The sequence below is a fragment of the Meleagris gallopavo genome, chromosome 6 (genome assembly GCF_905368555.1).
Source record: "Meleagris gallopavo chromosome 6, MGAL_WU_HG_1.1, whole genome shotgun sequence".
Lineage (NCBI taxonomy): Eukaryota > Metazoa > Chordata > Aves > Galliformes > Phasianidae > Meleagris > Meleagris gallopavo.
The window spans coordinates 32,249,578-32,259,948 of record NC_139409.1 but is presented as its reverse complement, the minus strand read 5'-3'; the positions used below and the strand labels follow the sequence as shown (position 1 = coordinate 32,259,948).

At 52.7% G+C, this 10,371-nt stretch overlaps 1 long non-coding RNA gene across 2 annotated transcripts; it reads left to right on the top strand.

Annotated features, from left to right (window-relative positions):
* The first annotated feature begins 4,417 nt into the window (after positions 1-4,417).
* Positions 4,418-7,335, top strand: LOC146544133 (uncharacterized). 2 transcript variants are annotated; one of them, XR_014883915.1, is made up of 3 exons: positions 4,418-5,262; positions 6,421-6,532; positions 6,623-7,335. It is a non-coding gene; the product is annotated as an uncharacterized LOC146544133 (long non-coding RNA). The 2 variants fall into 2 exon arrangements; XR_014883914.1 differs by having other exon boundaries at positions 4,418-6,121.
* The last annotated feature ends 3,036 nt before the right edge of the window (positions 7,336-10,371 follow it).

The following is a 10,371-nucleotide window of genomic DNA, read 5'->3' as shown; positions in this document are numbered from 1 at the left end:
TGTTTACCCTTGCCATAGCCGATGGTTATCGATGAGCGGCTCGGGAGCAGCCGGGGCGGGCAGGGAGCTGCTCCGGGAGGGGCGAGAGATTGTTTGGAGACCTCCTGCTGTTCCTTGAGCGGTGGATGTGGCCGGGAGCGGGCAGAGGAGGCGGGGAGGGCTCTAAATCGCGGCTAGCGTCTGCCTCGACCGCGGGTCCGGGGAGAGAATGGGTGTCCCAGGAGGGAAAGGACATGAGGCGCTCCCCGTGAGCGGTGACACGTGCTGGCACTTGAGCCACCGACCCCGTGCTGGGGGGCTCCCAGGTGTCCCCATCTAGCAGGTGATCTATTGGTCTCGACGAGCGTCGCCAAGATGCAGCGAGTCCCGCTGACGCCAGCATTGGTATCATTTCCCTTGGAGCTATGTGGGTACACATTTAGGGATCTCCTCCCGCTCCTCTTTTCCCCCCCCCAGGATGTTCGGATCACCTCCAGCCTCCCAGCTGATACCTCACTGTGCAGCAGCTGAGACACGAGTAGTTCCATCGCCTGCCCAAATGATGAAGATGTTCAGGCGTGGGCTCAGAGATTGCCACCTTGGAAAGACTCACACTAATGTTCTTCGACCCCACACATTCTGCTCTGGGTCTTGTTTTTTTTTTATTCTTCCAGGCAGGGTCTTCCCAGTCGTCTGGTTACTTCACTGATTTATACAGAGATCCCATTTTTATCCCCACCTTATGTACCAGAATCCACTTCAGATCCCAATTAGCCCCCATCCTCTTTCCTTTCCATACCTCTTTCCCTTCCCTCACCTGCAGTCCTCCGAGGCTGCCAGGACCTGTGGGGATGCTCCGCACCTCAGAAAGTAAAACCATCCCTTCGATACCCAGATAGGGGCAGAGACATCTTGTTGCGAGCACACAGGTTTGAATTATTAGGCTATAAATTTCGTACCGTGATAAAAGCTTCAGCTGTGTTGTTCAATATTAAAGGTTTTGGCAATAGCATCACTTGGTCTTTTACTTCCTTTTACCCCCGCCTCAGACTACATTCCCGTTTCACAGATTTCTGAGAAAATCTTTCATGTTTTGTTTTAATATCGCATGTATACATTTCAGGTTTCTCAGCCGGCATACGAATAAGAATGGACATATGGCAGGAGCATTTGATGTTTGCAAAGGGGCAGAAGGTACTTGCTAACTGATTTCCGCTGCGGAATTATATGGGATTCTCTTTTTCTATATAGGCAACTTTCATGTTAGCTGGCATACTCTTGCTCACAGTATTTAAGGTTTCCATCCTGTGGTTATAGTAAAAAGTATATATAGTACAATCTGTCGCTCCCTCTCTCCTCTCCCAGTAAATGCAACTTCATCTTAACTCTCTCATTAGAGCATTGTATGCCTAATGATTTCTTCACAGATAGCGGCTAATTATCGGCTTTGGGGTATGGATTAGTTTGGGTTTTTTTTCCTTTCTGCCGTTGTTTTGCCATCCTCCTGAGGATGCGAACTTGACTGAAAGCTAGTGGTGAAATGCCACAAATAGTGTGGCTTTTGGATACGGTGGTGTCCAAACTTCAGGGGAACCTCAGCAAACTTCTGACCTCTCTTTTAGTGACCCCCGGGGTAGTTATAGACCCGGAAACACTCTCCCTCCAGCCTCCCACTAAAGTTAATGGGTCGAACAAACTCCCTCTCCTTTATTTGCCAAATATTTACATCATCCGAAGTACAGATGACGTGTCCGTTCGTGCCTTCATCACCTCACCGCGGAATTATTCCTTCTAGGCAACGCTTTCCAAAGGGTTACGGGAGCGCGGGGCTCCCCCGGCAGCAGGTGGGCCCCAGGTCGGGCTCCGAGGATGCCCCAGCTGCTCCCTGGGCTCTCCCAGCCCTGGCCGTGCCCCTCCGCTCACCACTTCCCTGCCCACCCGGCCCTCACGCCGGGCTTCCCCAGCGAACTCCCACTCCCGGGGTTGTCGGGCAGGGAGAACTCGCACCTGGTGAATAAGGACACCTCTGCTGGGCAAAGGCACAACACTGCACGTTTCCTTTGCAACGCGACCTACGAGATGCAGCTTTACGTTACAAGAAGCTGCTATACTTTTATTTCTTTTCTTTCTTTTTTTTTTTCTTTTTACTTGATGATTTATTATTATTATTGTTTTTTAAGGGTTGGCAAAGGGCTGCGCCAGGAGATGGCAGATGATTTCACATCGCAAAGAACTCGCAAAGCAACATGGCGTTGTGAGAGTGGATGACAATCGGTAATTACTGGCAGGCTGCGGGGATCTTCCTCTCTCACAATGGGAAGGAAGCGGCTCGGAGCGGGGACACGGAGCTGGCTCAGCAGCAGGAAAGCGGCCTCGAGTTGCGTGCAAGAGTCGGCGGGATTTCTTCCTTTAGGTATCGGTGCTCAGGACCGGGGGCACGCTTGGCTAGAGACGGACCTTCATTGTTCGGCCGCTCGTTATTCTGCATGTCACAGAGGTTGCTACGAGACCACTCCCTGTTCTCTGTGCCACTACTGGACTAAATATGCTTCGGCTCCCGGGACGTTGCGAATTGTCTTCAGAGCGTGGGAACCCCGGCTTGCGCCCTCAGCTCCGCTCAGCCGCTTGGCACCGCCGCCGTTCCTTCTCCCCGGGTATCTCGGGCTGCTCCTGCCGGGCGGGGGCTGCTCCTCCTGCCCCGGAGACAATGGAAGAGCCCGGCCCATTGTCTGCGCTCAGCGCAGTGCCGTGCGTGGGTCCGGGGACACGGGTGGGTGGCTGCGCCCAGGTGGGAGCCGCCGTGTGAGGGGTCATCAGGGAGCGGCTCACCCCCACACGTCCTGGATAACCGCGGGGCTCAAAGGCAGAGATCTGGGTCGCTTCCAGAGTGAAGAACGTGTTGGAAGCGCAGTCAGCTGTCGGGTATTTAAGAATGGGATTTAGCCCTCAACAGGGCCACATATGTAAGTGCTTATCTAAAGAAGACATAAAATACAATAAGCTTTGGAAAAAATTCATGATTCAGCAAAAATAGAGGGAGTAATATATTTACCCGGAGATGCAAGTTATCGGCTAGCGTGCATTTGGCTGGTGTAATGTTTAAAAGGAAATACTGGATAATTCCTGTTTGGAGAACGTGTTCACGGTATGGGTGGAAAAACATTAGTTCCATCTAACATGAAGAGTAGCAAATGTCTGTTGTTATTAAAGGCAGCACGTAATATATATACCTGAGAAATGTACTCTAGGCGCTAGAAAGCATTTTCTAGACTCCGGTTTTACTAGCGTTTTACCGAATAAAATTTTAACAGAAATGCGTGTGCGTGGTGAAATGTAAAGCTAATTGGAGAACACGGGATCGTATCACAGTATCGGGTAACTTTCTGCTGGGAGGTGGCTGAAGCAGGGAGCACCCAGGGCTTGAGCCGAGGGCACGTAGGCGCTGCAGAGTGCTCTGCCGAGGCCAGCTGGCCGCCTCTGCCCCGCACCCGGTCCCAGATGGTGCGTGGAGCCCTGCGGGGCGCGACCCGACGGCTGTGCCACCCACGCGAGAAGCAGTGGAACGCGTGGGGGGCGATGGGAACCCCGTTCTGAGACCAAGGGGTGCTCCACTTCCTTGCTTTGGGGGAATGTAACATCTCAAAAGGTGAGAGGCACACACGCTGACACTGGAGCGAGCCTCTTCGGCGTGGGTCTGCCTGGTGCTCGATGCGCGAAGGGAGGCACTGGCCCGTTGTCATGGCACGGCGGCGGGGCACAGGTGTAACGGGGCCGCCTCCCAGCTCCAAGCGGCCATACAGGGACTAGGGCCTCGGCCGTCGACCCTCGAGACCACCGGGCAGCTCGACGGGGCCCGACGGGACGGGGAGCTTCGGCTGTGCCTGGCAATAGCGCCCACCGCCTCCCAGTCGGGGAAGAGTTGGGGATGGAGATGGACAGGGGGCCGGGCAGGGCGAGCTGTGGCCCTCAAGCCGCCTTCTCCACAGCCACTCGGCCCCTTGGAGAAGTCACTGAGGCAGGCGATGCGTACTGCCAGCTACAGAGGTAAAGGGCAGCCCCTTCCACCCCCCATCCCGCCAACGTGCAGTAAAGTTGCAGAGTTTTGCCAGACGCACGGTGGTTTATTTGGGGGGTTTGTTTTCCTCTCCGTGGAGATCTCCACTCGTGGCTCAAGTAAGCAGTCGCTGCCCTCAGTGCGCTGAGCCCCCGTATCTCATGGGATATTTCTTAAGACAGCCGCGATGAGAGCCCTGAGTATGTGAAGTCTCATCCGAGCAAGGGACTGGAAATGTGAGGAAAAAGAGCTGTTAGACAGACCCAGACATTAGAGATAAACTGCCTCCATCAAGTCAACATTTTAATCAGTAAAACCACTTCTGAAAAGGCAACCAAAAAAAACCTCTTGGAGAATGTACTCAAACAGCTGTCTTCCAGTAAAGGCAAACATGTCCAATATTTCCTGTATGATTTTTTTTTTTTTTCACTCCCCTTTCTTTCTGTATAGACTACACACAGCCGCCCTCAGCACTGCGAGCCTCGCTGCTTTCCTTAGGTGAAAGTATGGCTTTGGAGTCCGCACCAAAAAATAAAGACCCCTCAACGCCTGCGGCCACTGCGTGCTGCTGTGGGAATGTCACAGTACTGCGGGAATGCGAGGGGGGGCTTGGGGGAACGCTCTAGCACGCACTGTTAAGGAAGGAGCGACTTCAGCTTGCCCCCGACAGCCGTTTAAAGGGAAAGAGAACGACACAAAGTGGGCCTGAAGCTCAGGAATAACTTTCCCCCTCCTTTTTTTTTTTTTCTTTTTTTTTTTTTATTCTTTCTGGTAATGAAAAAGGTGGAAGGATACGTTTAATTGTAATCAGGCTGCAACAATACACCATGTGATCATGTGGTAGCAATTATTACACGCTCCCAGCAGAAATAGAGGCTACACCATTGCAGCTCGCGGTACACCGGGCTTATTTTCTTTTTCAAAAGACGTGACCCGCTGATAGATAAGGCAAAAATGAATACACCCTCCAAACTCTAAGCCCAACAATTACCAAGGGACGTTAATTTGAGTGCATTTATCCATCGCTCCTTCCCGTTCATACTGAAGCATTTCCAAGGGCAGATGTAACCGACCTGATAAACCGCTGCGGTGGGTGTCCGCCTCCTTGCTTATCGCCATTCGCAAAGGCTAAAATGAAAATGTTCCCGGCTCCCTTTGTGCGGACGGGAAGAGCCGGTTGCGGTGGAATCCGTCTCGGTTTGCATGGCAAAGCAACGTGGATGGAGGTGGTAGGTGGGATTTATCACTGCGTTCGGGCAGCCCGCGGCCGGCAGAGAGGCAGCGAGGGCTGCAGGGCCGTGCGTGCACACGGCAGCCGCAGGGAAATCCTTTCTGCTCAGTGCCAGAGACGGATTTCTGTGCTTCCAGCCGCCGAATATTATCAGAAAGCGTTCGCACTCGCTGGAAGGACACTCGTGAAAAGATCACAGAATAATAATGAAGCAAACCCAACCTAACTCAGAATGTAGACCTTGTGCGTGAGGGACAAATCAGGATTGTTCCATTTTCGCTTTAATCGCGAGGAACATCTCCTGCGTGTTTTCTAGGGAGAAAAAAAAAAACACAATACAAAGAGAAGTGATCCAGATTCTGTGCTCTGCGGTGATGGCTCCGTGTGCCACACTTCACGTGAACGGCATTCGGCTCTTTTCGAGCACACCTGATTTATAGGAGGTGGCAGCCTGAGAGTTTGGGTGGACAACATAGGTGGGTCCGCACCGAACGTGCGCCCAAAGAGCGGTGGGACGCCTTTTTTTACCTAAGAAAAATGCGGGATGAAGTCCTTGGCGAATCTTCCCGCTATTTCTCCCCCCATCTGCCTTTTCTTTTACGAATTCTCCCTATTTTGCATCTCTCTCGCGCTCCCCCCCCTCCCCCCCCGCAGCACGCGGTGGGAGGGAGAGAGTTAAGATGTCCTGCGAACCCCGCTCGTAAAGCTGCTCACTTCCATTAGAAACACATGAATATCCTGAAATACAGAGTGTCTTTTAAAACGGGCTCAGGAATGTTTATCTCCATCCATGATGCTTTAGAAATTATGGAAGAAAACAGCCATGACAGCTCTCCTCCCAATTGCCCTTCTGGCAGGTAAACTTCACTCGCTCATGAAAATCAGATTCGATTAAGGATCTCTCCTGCCATCATTTGATTCCCGTGACTCCCAGGGCTGCTGGGCTTCGGAGCACGGAGATTCGTATTAGTAACTAAGATCACGCTCTATCTCCTCAATCATCAGCTCAGCTCTTTCAGCAGGTTTGCGGAGATTTAGCTCCGGGTTAAACACATATTTTCAGCCATCAGCCCCGATTAATTTTTTTTCCCCACTGCTCATTAATTAGCTAGAAACAATGGAACGGAAAGTAAGAGTGAATTTCCTCTGACTACAGATTTTCTTTCGTCTCCGTCCGACTTTGATTAACCCCCAAGAAGTTCGGCTCCCCTCGGCAGGGCACTCCGAGTGCTGTCACACAAAGGGACCGGGCTTAAAAAGCCTCCCAGGTAATCCGTGCCGACAAACTCGGGTTTGTTTTTTGTTTTGTTTTGTTGGTTGTTGTTTTGATTTGGCTTTTTTTTTTTTTTTTTCCCAAGATTGACATTCAGCCGAAAGCACTTTTTGCTACTCGAAGAGCAGAGGCGTCGCAAGGCCTCTTCAGAAAAACGAGTGGCTCTATAACTGCTGCAGGGAGAGATTTACAAATCATTTCTGATTTCCCGTTTGAGGCCAAAATCCCGCAGCCCTCGGCGGGACAAGGCTATACTTTCGCCTTCACGGCATCACGGGCGCGCAGTGGCTGCGTTCAGAGCGCTTATAGGGGGCAAATTCTGCCCTCGGCTTACACCTGCGGATTGGGTGACGGGAGTGTGACCCCAGCGCAGCCAGGGGACGCATCTGCCACTGCAAGCAGCTGCGACTGCTGCCGCGGGGATGGCTGCGCGCTGCGCTGAGACTGAAAATCGCATGAAAATGGTCCGGTTCCGAGAGGATCCAGCGCCTTTTAAAATCCCCCTTGTGATCACGACTGTCCATCCCCTCGTCCTCCAAGGTATTAATGCTCGTCTTAGAGGAAACGGCTCCACGGATGTGTTTCTCTCCGAGATGCTTTGTGCACTATGTAAATGAAAAGCGGTTTGGAGGTTTGCATCTGAGCTCCTGGAGAATGCATGCGCTCTGTCGTAGGAGCGTGGTTGCTGTATCTTAACCTTACTTTGTTCGAGAAGAAAAAAAAGGAAAAAAAGAAAAAGAAAAAATAAAGAAAAAAGAAAAAAATAAAATAAAAAAACATGGAAGAAGCTTTACATGTGGAGGGGTTTTTTGTTTCTTTTTTTCTTTTTAATTTTTTTTCGGAGGCATAAATGGAATAATTCACCTCTCGAGCCAAATTCCCAAAATTAAGTGTTTGTAGAGAATGGCCAAAACCAATCGGTGGCTTCAAGTAAACGCTTCCTTAGTCTTGATTAATTTAGTTAGCACATCCCAAACCTCGTTTTATAAAAATAGAATAGAATAAAGTAAAATAAATTAAATTAAAATAAAATAAAATAGAAGCTCCTCTAGAATTGGTAAGGAATTAAGCACAATAGTATCATAAATACACCACTGTCATGGCGAGGGGATAGGCTCAAGCCTATTTTATCCCTGGTGTTCATTACAGGGTCCACGATTTTCGGAGAACATCTGTTCTGCCCGATGCCTTCAGCCCTCACGGTTCTTTTCTGATATTTAATGGCAGATCCCCATTAAGGCAGGAAGGAATTACAGCCCCATAGCTGGGGAATTAAACCAGTTATTGGGGAGGGGGTTGGGGGATGAAATAGTTCCCTTCTCGGTGTCAATAATTCATTAAAAGTGAGTCCTGGCAAAATTCGGAAGCGAAACAAACGCATCAAGTCCCGTGTCCGACAATAGCTTCTTCTTGGTGCCGTACACGTACCCGTACTTTTGAGTATTTTGAGGGAACGGAACCATTGCAGGGCTCCCACCCGCGTCACAACAACAGGGGAAGGGTACGGCTGCATCCCCGCTCTTATCAGCGCTGAAAAGCGCGGCCCTCTTTCCTAGCGATAAATAGAGCCCTGGCGTTGGGAGAGATACGTGGAAGAGAGAAAAAAGATCTCTTTAATCTGTTCTCCCTTCTCCCTTTCGCACACAGAGTTGGAATGGGTCCAAGTGGGTAAACAAAACAAAAAAACAACCACCAAAACTCAGCAGACCGGATGCCTCTCCCCCCACCCCCCACCCCCACCCCTCTTCCCCCCGCTCCCCCTCTCCACCGCTTGTGCAGTTCGCACCGGGGCTCAGAGCTGTAGTTTCACACGGCTTCTCCTTCCCGATGGAAGAGGCTGGAAGAGCCGGGGCAGATAAGCGAGCAGCGGAGCTGAGAGAGAGGAGAGCAGGGCGATGGGGGCGGGCTGGGGGGAGGCGAGCTGGGGAGATCGCTTTCTCATGGCTCCCCGCTTTGAACAAATCAGATACATCTTCGGGCTGTGAATGACACTTCTCGCATTGGCTAGGCTGCAGCTTTCAACTTGACCTTGGCCTCTCGCCGTGTCTAACCCGTATGGAAAGCAGCGCTGCCCCACGGAGCTGCCGCCCCTTCGCTTTTCCCTGCCCCCCCCTCTCTCCCCCCCCGGCCCGCCGCAGGGCGATGCGGGGAAGCGGCTCGGGAAGCGGAGGAAAACAAACCGGCCCGGTTCGTGCCAGCCGAGCGCCGTTTGCCCGGGGGAATCCACAGGTTTCAGAGCTGGAGCCTGAAAGAAAAGGAAAAATATGCGGGGAATAAATATTTGCTTTTGGCCACGAGGAAGAATGCGGAAAGGAGTACGCTAAGTCAAAATGGGAACCGTTTATTGGCTACAATGAAGGAAGAAAGGGGCTAAAGCGTTGCCAAATTAGCGGGGGGAATGACAGCGACTTCAGGTATCCCGGCCCATCGCACGTAAAAATCACCTTGAAGGATAGATGGGCTCCGAAGGGCCGTTTCCCAGGGCCGGCCGCGATGGACGTCCCCGGGACCGCTCCTCGCTGGTCGCGATGCGGGAAAAACAATGCTCCAACGTCAATGGGAAGCACAATAGCATCATAAATACGCCGAGCTGTCAGGGGCATAACAAAGCGACATGCAACAGCAAAAAAAAAAAAAAAAGAAAAAGAAAAAAAAAAGTTTTCAGGATGGGAGGATCTGGGGTGCTCGTCCGGCACACAGGAGGGCCGGGAGCTGGTGGTGGTGATGGGATGATCGCCGCTTTGGGTCAAGTTTATGGGTAGCGCAGCGGTTCAAGGTTGTGAAAGGATATCTGGAGGTCGGGGAAACGCATCCGCATTGCTGGGAGGTGCGGATGGTATTAAAAGTGGAAATTATTTCGCCCTAAAAAAAAAAAAATAAATCCGACGTTAACCGCGAGAGAAGAACGTAATTTCTTATTCTAGCGATCGCTCACATTAGAGGTATGACCTTAAATATATATATACATAAAACAGCCAATAAAGCATTTTTCCCAGCACAAAAAGGCGCCGTGGCTCCGTGTGCACACTGTGCAATCCGACGTGAGATTTTACGGCCAAAGACGATTCAAGCGGAATTGTAGGCCCCGGCTTTTATTATCACAGTAACAAATAATACAGCAGAGTTACGACGGAGATCCAGTTAACCCTCCCGCTCCCCGAGCCCATCCTAAAACAAATCGATACACGAAGCGAATCTGGATTTCCCAGTCAGTTCCTCTTATCTGGCTTCGGAAGCTTTGTGGCGAGAGGAGCGGAGCGGCTCGCGGGCGGTCGACGGGCAGGAAGGAAGAGGGAAAACACCCGAAAGGCCCTCGGGAGGCTCTGCTGGAGCCTTATCTGGGGCCCCGGCAGCGCTGTTCCGCCCGGTCCTCGCGGCGGGGTCCCCGCGGCACCTGGACGGGGGGGGCCGGGCCCTCACCGGGGAGCGGCGGCCGCGCAGAGCGGAGCTCGGGAAACCGGAGCGGGTGAGGGGAGCTCTTCCCCTCCTCGCGAAGGCCGGAGGGGCCTCTCGAGTTTCCGCGGCTCCCGGAGCGGGGAGGACCGAGGGAATCGGCGCGGGGGCGAAGCGGCCGCGGTCCGGGGGGAGCCCCGCACCTCGGGGAGCGCTCCGCGGCGACAACAGGGCCGAGCGGCTCACGCCTCGGTGGCGAGGGGAGGAGGGAGGGAGGAAGGAGGGAGAGAAGGAGGGAGGAGACGGGGCCCCCTCGCCCCCCCCCGGCCGCGCCCGTGCCCCGCGCGGCGGCCGCCGGGCCGCGCCGTGCCCGCGCCCGTGCCCGCGCCCCCGGGCCGGGACCCGGCCCCGCGCGGTTATTGCATTATTTAATTATCTCCA